Raw genomic sequence first — 14494 nt, 5'->3', positions numbered from 1 at the left:
GGGGCGTCCTGACGCCGCTCCATTGGAAACTAAAGGAATCGAGAGCGGGCCGCCGCCGCGGGCCGGGTGGAGTGCGGCCTCGGACGGCGCAGGTTCGAGGCTGCCGTCACCGGGGCACCGGCCGCCACACCCCTGAACCACCATTGGACCCCACCTACACTTCACCGCTCGCAGGAGTGTTCCGCTTCCCTTCCTGCTGTGCCTCTGGAATCCGGACAGGGAACCTGGGGCCCAGCCACCTTTCCTCCCCACCCCAGGAGGCCCTGGAGTCCCCAAGAGTAGACAACATCTATTAACCAGTGATTGAGCTCCACCACTGTGTTCACCAGCGTGATTCCTAGAAACCCCATCTTACCCAGACCCACTGGGTCAGTAGAACCAGGCGTGGGGACGTTTTCCAAGGACAGCGATTTTTACTGTATTGTTTGAGAAACTCGAGTGTGTTGCTGAGAGGACCTGTGGGTAACCTCTTAAATTTTCAAAACTAATTTTGTATCCTTCGAGAGCTTTTTTTTTTTTTTTTCCTAAATCATGACAATAGGCTGAAGTTGGATCTTCTCTTGGAAATGGCCCCATTGTTGTCCTTCACGATTGGCACTTGTCAAAACTGGAGCAGTTGAGGTGAATTGGCTGTCTCCAGCCTATTATTCTGAGCTCACGTCTCTTCCCAAACAATGGCAACAGCGAAAGTTGCCCCACTGCCTTCTTTCATCCCAGCGCTGTAATTAACGCAAGTAAACAATAGGTCCTTATGTACAGGTACTGGCAGGAAGCCGGTGCATCACTGAGGCAGGGCCGGTGCTGTAGGGCCAGCTTAGTTTTTAAATGACTCAATTTTCTATCTTAAAGACATATCACCGTAACTCCGTGAACCACCACAGTCCACCATTCCGGAGCTGCTCAGTGAGGGCCTTTGTCTAGACCTTTCCCCTCTGCAGCTCTGCTCGGATTTCCGGAGAGTAAACTCTGCTGCTGGCTGGGGCTGACTTGGCCTGCCATAACTCAGAGAGATGGAGCAGGAAAAGGTATTTTACCAAAGCCCTACCAGTGGTGGTTGCAGCTACCAACCCCTAATTTTAATTGTCACATGCAGAGTTAAAGAATATTTGGTCGACTCGTTTAAAATTAGATAGCTGACTTCACCTCTGTCGGGGGGGTTCCTTTCTTTTTTTTTTTTTTTTTTCTTTTTGACACTTGCTTCTTTTTCTGTGTCCCAATTTTGCTTTTTTTTTAAAGGGCACGCTATTAAAACCCGTTAAGAAGTGTCTGCACCATTGACAAATCTAAAAGATAAAGACAGCCTTGTATTTATATTCCTCTAGCCAGACGCCAAAACAGAGCGCATAAGTCTGGCATTTTAACCCCAGCGTAGAATTAAAAGTCTCAATCCCTACTGATAATTCAGAGAATATGTTTCAGAGAAAAGGCAGGTTTTACCACAACGCAAACACTCCTCTTCCTACCCAGTGTACCTCGGCAGGAGGCATAACCAGGTGACTGGCCTTGAAACCAGTGAGCTGAATTTTACATTTTCTCCAGATTTCTGTTCACTTCGTTCATGAAACAAAACTGTTCCATAATTTTGTCACCAAAAACAGATGACAATTTCTGTGAAATTAAGACAAATATTGTCATTACACCAGAAAGAAACACGTCATCAACATACCTGATGAATAAAGAAACCTGCCGGTTCTCTGAGCTAATTTGAAAATAACATAAGCAGCTAAGGAGGAGGTGGTTTTATAAAATTAGTTGCTAAAACAATTGACCCCAGGTAACCCACTTCACATAGATGGCAATTGGTGTCTCTTCTGCACCCCTTCTCCCCAAGATCAGCCCAATGGGTTCGACATAAAGTAATTCATTTTGAGAAATGGGATTGGAGGGGGGGGGTGTTTGTCCTGTAATCAGACCACCTGCAGATCAAGCTTTGCCTACACTGAATAGTGTAGAATAATAGTGAGCCGAGAGGATGCTCACTAAAACCACACACACACACACACACACACACACGCTCAGTCTGTGTTTGCACTTTGTGCAGAAGTAAGTATTAATAAGCCAGCATTAGTCCTTCTGCTCTAAAAAATCCATTAGTCAAACATTTACTGTATACCTAAAACAATGAGCCTCCTTTTGAAGACAGCGGACGTCTTTTGATTAACACCTTCATTTAAAGTAAAACTGTAATTGTCAGTCAAGTCCATTTGACAATAGGCACAAAAGATGGAAAAACACACTGAAATTAGGGTGTGGTCCACTTTGGATTCCACCCCAATAACCCTGGGAAGGAAGACTTCTTTCCCAGCAGAGCCTTACACTCAGAAACAGCCAATACTGACTCTCTAAGACCTGTTAAAAATAATTTCTTTATGATAACGTGGAAACACCAGGCAAAAAAGCCATCACAATCCGCTTTCCGTTCTAACGTTCGTCAAGTGGGCTATTTATGGATCCAGACTTTTGATTTGTAAAACACCGTGTCAGGGGTATGTCATCTTTTTGTTGATTTCCAGTTGAACAGGCTAAGCAATTGTAAATACCTCTTGTCAGACTACGTGTGGCTTTTTCTCCCACACAGAGGCCGTCTAGTAACCCACTGGGCAGATTCCGCAGAGAGCCACGGTGGAAAGCTCTCACACGCAGCCCATGAACGGCTCCAGAGCGAAGGAGGGACCGTGAAGGAAGCGGGAGGTGATGGGTACGGAGGTGGCCGTGGCCTGGGCCTTTAGTTATGCTGGCACCAACCTTCACACTTGCAGTTGCGTGTTCTCCGGGCCTTCCTTGGATTATGTTCTAAAGATGTGTTTTAACGGCTACCGTACAGAGCGAGATGAGGAAGCAATGGAGTCTCATCGTGACAGGCAAAGGGCACAGAGGTATATATGTTTCTTAATATTTCTCAGAACAGATACCAATGCGGTCCTAGGAAAGCATGCTTTGACACACATACTCCCCAATACTATACTCGTGCAAAAATACACACACATGCACTCACACACACAGCCCCTCTATTAAAAATTTCAAAATGGTTGCAGGTATTTTATTCACAAGAAGGTTCAAGGCGTTTCCCATCGCAAGAAGGATTAACTTACCGGAGGATTCTGGGACTGCAGATGAACACTGCGGCAAAATCCTAAATTCGTCGAAAAAAATCATTTCTGGACTCCAGCTGCTAAAAATAATAGAATTATAGAAAATCATGAGGGAGATGAAAACAAGCCATTTTCACATCCCAAAGAGTTTGGGGTGGGGGGTGCAAGCCTTTTCTTTTAAATGATGTCTTTAAACAATGCAAATGTTAAAGTAGCTTTTCTTTGCCAGAGCACACAGCGCCATGAAATCGATAATTTTTGATCTTTCGGTTAGTAGGCAACATGGTGAGCTATTGCAGGGACTGCAGGCAGCAGACATGTTCTTGTCAGCTGAAAATTTTCATATTGTTTTTGAATCTATTGAGATTTATAGAAGAGGATATCACCCCGGTTTTTGTTCAGCTTGCACCAGGCTACGGTGGGGGCGACGCGAACCCTCAGTTTATCGACATATACATGTCTATTGCTTTAGATATATTAAAAAAAAACAGGGGGTCTTACTGGATCTTAAACAAAAAATTATGTAAAAGGAGTGGCTGGTGTGATTATAATCCCATCATGCAGGGTCCACGGTTCCCATTTAGTGAAATTTCTCAGAGGGCAACTTCTTAAGAACATCCCTGCTGTGCTGAATGAAAAGCATGAACCAACCAAAGACAGAACTCATCTGTGTTTATATTTTACAGACAATGAAAAACCCACTCTTTGCATTGCTTCTCTCTCCCCCACCTTATTATTTCATGGAAACTGCAGCATACCACCCCCCCCGCCCCCTCGCAAACACTCACCACCCAGCACTGCAGTGTTCCGTCCCCACTTGCCTGTCCTTCCTTCCACACCCTTTTCCGCTCTCACAAATTCTGCACGCGCCATCTTTGTGTGGGGGATGACGCTCTGCTAACTTCACTCAGCCATTCTCTCACAAATCCGTTCAGAAATAGAAAATTACAGTGCGCTTTGGGGGCTCAATTTGCCCGATTTTCTTACAGTCTTCCCTTCTGACATCGAAACATGGAAATGACAAGGGGGGACTCCCCCCAAAGAGATATTTCTATTCTTCCCATAACCTGTTGTATACAGTGGTGATAAAAATTATTATTAACATAATAGCAACAGCTGCAGCCTAAATAGAAGCTATGAGATAATTAATGTGCTACAACAAATTAATTTGGTGCAGGTGTTTCTGTTGTGAGCTGGGTAACCCAGGCCATATAAAGTCTAAATACAAGGACCGTCCCCGCCACTAAAACAAAATGGAGAACAATATGTCCTGTTCAACAAATGTGGTTATTATTAAAAAAAAAAATTCCTCCCCAACTCAACCCCAATGGTTTAGTTACAGTGGATATAGTGTCCTGTGGTTGATGGTGGTGGTGTGTGTGTGTACACCACAGTCCACGGTATGGCATGTTGAAACATATGGAGGTTTTATGCTGTCTCAGTTGGAAAACATATGGGCCAGCTATACTTTTTTTTTTTAATTATTATTAAACACAGACCACCATATTTAAGGACAACATTAGTTTAACAGCAAAAATTATGTGTGTAGCTGAGAAGAAAATAGTTCCTTATCTGAAGGAACAATTTTTAAAGACCATGACGTTCACCCACCTTAGAGAAGCCTCGTTTTTAGGGTGATCCTTTTCAGTGATGTGACCCTTACCTGTCACCAAGGGGAAGGCTTTAGGGAGAGCTGCTGCAGCCAGACCACAAGCTTGTGCCAAAGCCACTCTTAATCCGAGGAGCACCAGCAGGGGCCTGGAAGAAGGTCACGATGCTACAAGCAAGCGTTTGCCTCTATTTTATACCTACTGCTCAGAAAAAACAAAAAGTAACTTTGGGCATGGAAAAACAGAGGGATGTACTAATTGATTTTTTTCTAACTAGGCTAAAAAATTTTACTTAAAGATATAGTCCCTTCTGATTGTTCTCCTAGTAATGCTACAGTTAGCGTGACAACCTAAAATTTGTTTGTTAAAAAGCAGTGCGCATGCACACACACACACACACACACAATCATGGGCAAAATGTGAAGGTTTTTAATCATTCAATTTTACTCTATTTGATGACTTTTTACCATTAATTCTAAGCCTTCAATGGAATAAATTGATTTCTTATAGGATCCATGCATTTTAATATTTTGATAAACTTTTGCAGACATTTTAGCTCTAACAGATCCAAAGTTATTCAAACCACAGTTATTCACATACACACCCACGGAGTGCTGCATTGGTATATTATTTCTTTAAAATGTGCCTTCTTTGTAATGCTCCTTCAGTGAGCTGGAGGGATGGATGGTCTGAGCCACTTGCCTTCTACACAGAGCACTGAACATTTACCACAGAATAGTCAGACACACGCCTTTTTCATTCTTTTGTTTTTATCAAAGCCTTTTTCTTCACGATCTCTGTTCCAATCTACTCAGATCTTGGGTTTACAAATCCGTAATTTGTACTGGGAAATGGGAGAGAGAGAAAGAAGACCATGATTTTTTTTTTTTAATAGAGAGGGAAATAGCTAGTTCTTTGAGAGACATAAGAAAAGTTGGGCAGTTTGAAAGCACCCACGTTTGCTGGGGTTTCCCCGTGCTTCCTACTCTAGCCTAAGCCAATTCAGGCTGAGGCTCTGACTCCAGGGAAGTGGTGTGATTATGAAATCTATGTGGGGAAACACACAGCGCTCTCATGTCTGTTGTCGGGAAGAACTGCCCACAGTAAATATTTCTCCTTCCACTCTAAGTTCCCCACACAGTCAGTGCTACTCACTCCAACCATCCAACCCTGGCTCTAGCAACCTCTCCTCTTAGCCTTAGAGGTGACCCTGCTCGCTCAGGTTTGAAACAATGTTTTCTAAAGCGATGGTTACTGTTAGTCAGTTTGTGGCCGGGTGTCTTGTTACAGGGAAAAGCAAACAGAGCTAAGGCAATTCGAGTGCTGGCTTGATTGTGACAGTCACACCACACTACAGCTTCCTCCTGAGTGTGCCTTAACATTTCTAAATATTTTTTATTTTACAGTGTACATAGTAATTCTATATACAGAGCCCCTGGATGTATATTTATTTGAATGGCACACAATTTACTGCTGCTGATACTTAGACTAGATATCAATGAAGCTTAACTCACTTTAAGATTATAAAACGTAAATACAACTGCTGTATTTTACCTCTGGATCCTCCAGCTGCTTATGGGCACATTTTGGATTCTATTTGCTCCAGTCACCCATTGTTCGAGAACTCTGAAATCATTTGCTTAATCTGTTAAGCTAACTTTTTATCCATTCATAACTTGGGTAATTTGTAACTTGACTTATTGTCATTGCTGATCTTTGCAGTGTCCTTTAGAGACTCCCACCTTGATCCTCTCTACTGGCAGATTCAAATAAACCTCCATCCATACTGTCCAATGTAACCAGAATATACAGTATATATATACAATGTAATCAGAATATACACTGTGTGTGTATACAATGTAACCAGAATATACAGTATATATACAATGTAATCAGAATATACACTGTGTGTATACAATGTAACCAGAATATACAGTATATATACAATGTAATCAGAATATACACTGTGTGTGTATACAATGTAACCAGAATATACACAGTCACTTGCATTACCAATTTTTTATATACTTAACTCCTTCATGTATATCTAAATATCCTGTGTCTTTTTCAACCTTACTATTGTTTTTAAAGGAAGTGAGCAATGAGCACAAAGGGGGTCTTTTAAGGTCAAAAGACTTTGAAATATCTTACTTACAAGTAGTTGCCTTTGGGAGCTGGAGAGGCAACTCGGTAGGTAGGTAGTTAAAAGCACGGGCAGCTCTTTCAGAGGGCTGGGGACCAGCACATACCTAAGGTGGCTCACAGTGCCTACACCTCAAGCCCAGGGTATTCAGTGTCCTCTTCTGGCCTCTGTGAACTCTACGCTCATATACACATACCTACATACATGCACATGAAAAAGAAGAAGAATGTTTGCCTTTGGAAGCTGGAGAGATGGCTCAGTTGGTAAAGTGCTTGCCATTTAAGCATGAAGACATAGGTTTAATCCTCCAAACCCACATAACAAAATCAGGCATGGTGAGTATACTTATAAGCCCAGGACTGAAATAGGCAGGTCCCTGGGGCTCACAGGCAGTGTAGCCTGTTTGGTGAGGAACAGATCATGTCCCCAAAACAAGATGGATCTATCTATCTATCTATCTATCTATCCATCCATCCATCCATCCATCCATCTATCTATCTATCTACCTACTTAACTACCATGTATGTACCTACTCACCTACCTATCTATCCAAATATGTGGAGAATTTTCCAAAAGCTTCCATATAGGGCTGGGGATGCAGCTCAGTGATAGAATAGATGCTTAGCATGTACAAGCCTTAGATTCAGTTTCATGCAACATGTACCATAGACCCCAAGAGAGAAGAATCCCAATGACACTATCAACGGACAGTATATACTAGGTAGGCACAGTTACCTTGGGTGTTGTAATAGTTTCCATTTTCATCAGCCATGTCTGAATGTCTAGTCTCTGACAGTTTCATCATGGGAATGTGTGTAAATGACTCTACAACCCAGACAGTCACATTCTAACTACACATGAATGAGGCTACCCAAGGCTTTCTTCTTAAAGCAGGCTTGGCTTGGGGGTAGGAGTAGGAAGGTGGGCAGACAGACATGTCTGAGAGTTAATTCCTTACAAGCCCCACCAACCACCACTGTTTGGGCAGAGACTCAGTGGGTGAGTGCCATGGTTTTCTTACTTGAAAATCCCAGAGAACACCCCACACTGCCTCCCTCCCAGAGAACACCCCACACTGCCTCCCTCAACCCACACCTGAGCTCTACAAACTCGTGAGGGGCCCCGGCTGGTCATCTGTGTCTTCACTTTCTCTTCTCCACCCTCCATTCCTCTGTTGGTCTTCCTTCTATCATCTCTAAATAAACCCTTTGTACGAAGATGGACCCCGTGGGACAATATGTCATCAAACTTTTAGTTTGTGAGTGACACTTTGCAGTTTGAATTTGCATTTCTCTTTCAAATAAAGCTGAGCACATTTTCACACATCTGAATATTTTTCACTGTGTTCCCTTGACTATATATTTTGCTCGTGGTCTCTTCCATTCCTATAAGATCTCCACATCAGCACATCTGGTCTACGTCTGTAATAGGATTTTTTTCCCGCAGTTTATTTGTGCTTGTCTGGTTTTGTTTCCTTTACTATTTTTTAATCTCTCCTCACTCGAACACATTTTTTAGCCATTTGGGAGATTTTTATATTTGTTCATTAATTTAATATTTGTTTGGTTAGTTGGTTCTGACTATTGAACCCTCATATTGAAGGCCTCATGAATACTAAGCAACCGCATTCTCAGCCCACGGTTTTATTTTTATGTAGACAAATTAATGAACCTTTCCTTCCATCTCTTCTGCATTTTATGTCATAATCAGAAGCACTTGGCAAGATGGCTCAGCAGGTAAAGGTACTTGCTGCCAAATCTGACAACCTGGATTGGGTCCTGGGACTCACATGGAGGAAGGAGTGAACAGGTGCCTCTGGATGGTCCTCTCACCTTTACCACATGCCTCGGCTGGCACATGTCCACCTACCAACCCAAAGTATAACTAGAAAGTGTAAAAAGGACTATGCAGGGGCCTAGCAAACACAGGAGTGGATGCTCACAGTCAGCTATTGGATGTATCACAGGGCTCCCAATCGAGAAGCTAGAGAAAGTACCCAAGGAGCTAAAGGGATCTGCAACCCTATAGTTGGAACAACATGATGAACTAACCAGTACCCCGGAGCTCTTGTCTCTAGCTGCATATGTATCGAAAGATGGCCTATTCGGCCATCACTGGAAAGAGAGGCCCATTGGACTTGCAAACTTTATATGCCCCAATATAGGGGAATGCCAGGGCCAAAAGAATGGGAATGGGTGGGTAGGGAAGTGGGGGGCGCTATGGGGGACTTTTGGGATAGCATTGGAAATGTAATTGAGGAAAATATGTAATAAAAAATATTAAAAATTAAAAAAAAAGAAAGTGTAAAAAGAATCACTTTCCTACACTCCAAGTAATAAATAGGATCCAGTGTTTTAGAATGAAACCATGTCTGTTTATATATATATATATATATATATATATTATATATATATATATAATATATATATATATATATTTGTTTTTTTGTTTTGGTTTGGTTTTTTGTTTTGTTTTGTTTTTTGTTTTTGTTTTTCAAGACAGGGTTTCTCTGTGTAGCCCTGGCTATCCTGGAACTCACTTTGTAGACCAGGCTGGCCTCGAACTCAGAAATCCGCCTGCCTCTGCCTCCCGAGTGCTGGGATTAAAGGCATGCACCACCACGCCCGGCTCTGTTTTTATATTTTTATTAGACATGTATCCTATGAGATATTCTCCAGCTCACACTGACTCTAGTCTGTGGTCTCTTCCAGAACCACCCACCACTGTGAAAACTATCCTTGGATTGATTTGGGTCTGATGTCATGTCACCTAAATGTATTTCTGGACTTCCTGTTTCTTCTTGCCAGGGACTGTGGGTCTCTCAGCTTCTCTCCTCACTCCACCTCCACTTCACCTGCAGCAGAGATAGTTCCTCTGTGTCATGTCAACCTACAGTAGACGCTTGGCATTGTTTTCTTTATCGAGTTCATGTTTCATCTCTGAAAGTGTACATTCTCCCCATTTCTCCCTGCTTTCTCTGTTTTGTTCTGTGCAGAGCAATGGGTCAAGTCGTGTGCCCTCTCCCTATGTCTTTGACATTATCACCCCAAAAATAGCAGCGTTCTTTTTTTATGTCAAGTTAAGAACTAACAAAAAAACATTGAGAGGACTCTTAAAATTCTTTAAAACCTGATTTCTATAGCTCACCCCTCTGCTGTTTGTATTTTAGATCTATTTTATCTTAATAATTGTTCACTCAGAAAAAGAGAAGGGTAGAGAAGAGGAGGGGGGAGAGGAGGAGGGAGGGGGAGGGAAGGAGGAGTAAGTGGGGAGGAAGGAAAAAGGAAAGAGAGAGGGAGAAGGAAGGAAGGAAAGAAGGGAGAAAGAAAGGAAGGGAGGGAGGACAGAAGGAGGAAGAAGGGAAGGAAGGGAAGAAAGGAAGGAAGGAAGGGAGGGGAGGAGGGAGGGAAGAAGAAAGAAGGAGGAAAGGAAGGAGGGAGGGAAAGAAGGAGGCAGGCATGATTTTTACTTCTTAAATGTTGTAAATTACTCGTGAACTTGATTAAACTTCGTTGTTTTCACCAAACCAGACTAGCCAGAAGAATTAAAACCACCGTTTTAATTGATTGCTAGCTGTCTGTGAGCAGCTACAAACATTTCTCTGGCACTTGTGGTGCTTTTTATGCCGGAGCCCACTGTGCTGCTGACCTCATTCGTATCACACCCGAGGGGATTGTTCTGGAGCTAATGCCACTTACTGGTCTTTGCTTTCTCCACAGAGGCGTAGCCTCCTCTCAGAAGGAAGGAACGAGGCCTGCCACATTCTGTAGATCTGCTTAGCCATCTTACTCTTGAACGTGAGGCAAGGAAGGCAACCCAAGCCCTCACCCTCTCGGGGCTCCGAGGCTCCGTCGCCATTGTCTCAAGCAGTTCACTAGACTTTGTGTGTCTGTCTCTGCTCACCTCAACTGGGAAGAAATTGTGATGGTTAATATGGCCAACTTGACAGATCTAACTCACCCAAGAGACAAGCTTCTGGGCAAGTCTGTGAGGAAGTTTGCAGACTGTGTTCACCGAGGTGTGAAGACCTAACCCCCGTCCTCACCCCTGGGGTGTGGGCAGCACCATTCCGTGAACAGAAGCTGACTAAAAAGGAAAAAGCAAGCTGAGCACCAGCGTCCATCTCTCTCTGCTTCCTGACAATGGATGCCATTGCCCCATGCTCCTGCAACCATGTCTTCCCCGCCATGACAGATGGTGCCATGAGCCAAAATCAGCCTCCCCTCCTGGATTTAGTTTTGTCACAGCAACAGGAAGAGCGACTGATACAATAGCATTTCTGCTGTTAGACAAGCATAGCTGCAGATCCTGCCTGGGGAGCTAGCAACCTTCATGGCTTTTCTTGTATGAGACCAGGAACTTGACCATCCCCTCATCCCTCCATAGGGTTCTGCTCTCTGAAAATTCCACCGTCACCACCCACCTGCTCAGCAGGATAGTCCTCCCTAAGTCCCGGGCTGTGGTGCCATTATAATATAGGTGGCCATAGCAGATTCCAGGAAGTGGGGCTCGAAGTGAAGGAGGCACATCTGAGGGACTGGGCTTGTCTGGCTGCTAATGAACACACAGGGTTTTTCCTACTTAGGAGTAAAAATGATGGAAGTCTATTTGAAGACCAGGCACAAGATAAACCCATCACAGAGCCTACTGATGGGACTGGTGTGTTGTGAGTTCGTTGTACATCTGTGTTCTTGTATACCAGAAGACAGAGGTGTTTAGGTGAGTGTTTACTGAATGCATTCAACTCGGTAAGAACACAGGCTAGGGCTAGCCAAGACTCCTACATAGCAGAAGTGTGTTCAGGGTGATTACATTTAATTGACTTAATTGCCCCGAGTTTCATGGATAAGGTTTTCTGGGTTTCCTGCTTCAGTTGAAAGAATAAAGATCCTTCATGATCACTGTCAATTCACTTCTAAAGGCTGCCAGCATGCAGGGTGCCCCTTAGATTCTCTTTTCTTGAGAGGCAGGGGTTGTCTATAGAGGGAGGAAGGGAGGGAGATCGAGCAAGAGAGAAAGGGAGAGACAGAGACAGAGGGAGAGGAAGAGGAAGAGGGAATGGAGGGAGAAGGAGAGAGACACAGAGAGAGGTAGGCGGGGAGGGCGAGAGAGAGACTATATGTCTCTACCTCTCCCAAGCTGGGATTGCTAGCAAAAGCGGCCATGTTGGTCATCTTTGGACTGGACTCAGGGTACTGACCTCATTCTTTCGTTGGTAAGAGAAGATCCTCACCGGCTCAGCTCTTTCCCCAGCACCTTTGATGGAGGTATGAACTTGGCTCATTTATCCACAGCCCTGTCAATTCCTTCTGTAAATAATACTGTTTTCCATCTTGACTGTGAGGATGTGACTCTCAGCAGGGAGACACCGGGCTTCACTCGTTGCTATCCAGAATGAAATCAGGCCATAGTCTAGCCTTGGGTGCTCAACATAGTTACTGAATTCCCCTAGGCCTGAGCCCAGGATGGAATCACCAGCCTGGCTCTCTGGGTAAATAAGATCTTCCCTTCCCTTTCTGTGGTCCCATGGTTGTTCTGAAGCCCAGCAGTCAGAATGGCAGTGACACTCCCAGTGCCATGGGAGGCTTTCCAGAAGGCTCACTGGAAGGTTATTGTGTGAGGAATAAGAAGGAAGGCTTCTGTTCTTATCTAGTGTCTGGTTAGAATCGGGGACTTTGGAGAAATGAGAAATGACCGCTGATGGATGAGGGATTTCTCTTCGATGGGATGAAAGAGTCTACACTAACACAGCAGAGAATATACTGTCATCCGCTGAGCTGCAGGCTTTAAAATGGGAATTACATAGTAAACGAACTCTACCTCAATGAACTGTATTTTGTTTTGTTTTGAGACAGTGTCTTAGTTTGGGTTTCATTGCTATGAAGAGACACCATGACAAAGGCTGCCATTATAAAGGACAACATTTAATTGAGGCTAGCTTATAGGTTCAGCCCATTGTCATCAAGGTGGGAAACATGGCAGCATGCGGGCAGACATGATGCTAGAGAGGAGCTGAGAGTTCTACATCTTGTACTGAAGTCAAACAGAAAGACTGACTTCCAGGAATCTAGAAGTATCTCAAAGCCCAACCCCACAGTGACACACTTCCTCCCACAAGGCCACACCCACACCAACAGGGCCACACCTCCCATTAGTGCCACTCCCTGGGCCAAGCATATTCTAAACCACCACAGACAGGGTATCTTAATGTTGCCACAGCTGGCCTGGGACTTTCTAGGTAGATCTGGCTGGCTTTGACCTCACAGAGATCCTCCTGCCTCTGCCTCTGCCTCTGCCTCTGCCTCTGCCTCTGCCTCTGCCTCTGCCTCTGCCTCTGCCTCTGCCTCTGCCTCTGCCTCTGCCTCTGCCTCTGCCTCTGCCTCTGCCTCTGCCTCTGCCTCTGCCTCTGCCTCTGCCTCTGCCTCTGCCTCTGCCTCTGCCTCTGCCTCTGCCTCTGCCTCTGCCTCCTAAGTCCTGGAATTGAAGCAATACACCACCACACCTGGCTCTCAATGAAACTGTATAAAATTATTCATCTATTTTATCATTAACCATTCTCTTTCCTTGAGTCACTCCGTGATGAACCGAGATACGCACCTTTCAAGGGCAGCATGTAGTTCCTGTGACTAAGTGCACATATCAAAGGCATAAACTGAATCTGGGCAAAGGTCGTTTGTACCAGCTTTAGAGACGCTTAGAGTTCTTTTTGAGGCATAGTATCATTTAGGCTAGGCTGGCCTTGAACTTGGTACCTAGGGGATGGCATGAACTTCTGATCCTCCTGCCTCTGGCTCTCAAGTGCTGGGAATGAGCTACAGGGTCCTTCCTGAACATGCTCGGCAAACACACCCCCAACCTCAGTTCTCAGACACTGCAATTCCTTCACCATACAACAGGAATCCGATTTGTCCCTCAACTGTGGCTGATACTCTAACAGCTTCGTTTTCAAATGGTACATTTATTTATATGTGGAGGTCAGAGGACAAGTTGGAGAAATTGGTTTCCTCTTTCTACCATGTTGGTTTGTCAGGCTTGGCAGCAATCACCTTTATCCTCGAAGCCCACTCACCGGCCCCTGATGTTCCCTTTTAAAGCATTAGATGAATGAAAGGTCAGAAATGCTGGCCTTGTAGCTCTCCCCTCTCACACCTGGTGTGCAATGACTGAAAGGTCTACAGACATCTCCCGGAGAACTTTGGAGATCCATTCTTCAGCATTTTATCAGGACTGCTGAGGGAAGCTCTGAACCTGAGGCACGAGTCACCTGATTAGGTTACCATCTTGGCCCCTCCCACGCCCCCAGCCCCCAGCCCCGGGCCTCTGGTATCTATCTCCCAGAACCTGCTCCTGAATGTTTCCAGGCTGCTGGAATCCATTTTTGAACATTGTCCAGATACCCACCGGTGCTTGGGAGTGCATGTACCACACACATGGGATGGGTCCTTAATCAGTGATGTGGGGGAGGGGACGACGCCAAACTCGGGCTCCCTGGTCGCAGGTCCAGCCAACTCTGAGCTGTCAGTCACACTCCAGAGCCTCCTGTGGGTGGAGGCTGAAGCCACTCCCCAGGTGACACACCCTTCCTGGCTTCTTCACCTTCTCTGTCTTCTTTTGTTTTGCTCCCAGGTCTCCTAGGCAGCACCTCTTTC

Source organism: Mus caroli, unplaced genomic scaffold, assembly GCF_978045245.1.
Source record: "Mus caroli unplaced genomic scaffold, Mus_caroli_1 scaffold_11, whole genome shotgun sequence".
Lineage (NCBI taxonomy): Eukaryota > Metazoa > Chordata > Mammalia > Rodentia > Muridae > Mus > Mus caroli.
The sequence above is the reverse complement of the archived record's forward strand: the minus strand, read 5'-3'. Positions refer to the sequence as shown.